We start from the raw sequence: 672 nt of genomic DNA on the forward strand, positions 1-672 counted from the left end.
TAAGAAGTTCCGTAAGGGAGGTGAGTTTAGTGGTTCTTACTCCAGAGGGCAGAGTTCAGGAGGTTACCCAGCCCGTCCTATTCAGTCTTCACTGCAGGCTTTAGCTGGGGGTCCATTCGCAGACCAGTCAGCCTTTTTCTGAGTTTGGAGGTTATCCTCAGACTTCGTCATTCTCACAGAGACCTATGCTTGACTCCAGAAATTGTTATGGATGTGGAGAGATTGGACATATTAGGAAATATTGTCCAAAACAGAGTTAAAGACCCCCAATAGTTAGAGGTAGAGGTGGTCATGGTAGAGGCCTCCATTCTGGAGGACGTGGTGGCCAACGTAATGGTGGTCACCAAATCAGTCGGGGTGGCGGGCAAGTTGGAACTACTGCAGCGCAACTTGGTAGGGGCAATGGACAGACAGGTGATAGGGCCCATTGTTATGCTTTCCCCGAGAGGTCTGAAGCAGAGACATCTGATGCTGTTATCACAGGTACTCTTTTGGTCTGTGATTGCATGGCTTCTGTATTATTCGATCCTGGATCCACATTTTCATATGTATCTTCCTCATTTGCTACTGGTCTTGATTTATATTGTGATTGGCATGACATGCCTATTCGTGTCTCGACTCCTGTGGGTGAGTCTGTGATAGTTGAGAAGGTGTATAGGTCTTGCCTTGTGA

The sequence above is a fragment of the Solanum pennellii genome, chromosome 12 (assembly GCF_001406875.1).
Source record: "Solanum pennellii chromosome 12, SPENNV200".
In the NCBI taxonomy this organism is placed as follows: Eukaryota; Viridiplantae; Streptophyta; class Magnoliopsida; order Solanales; family Solanaceae; genus Solanum; species Solanum pennellii.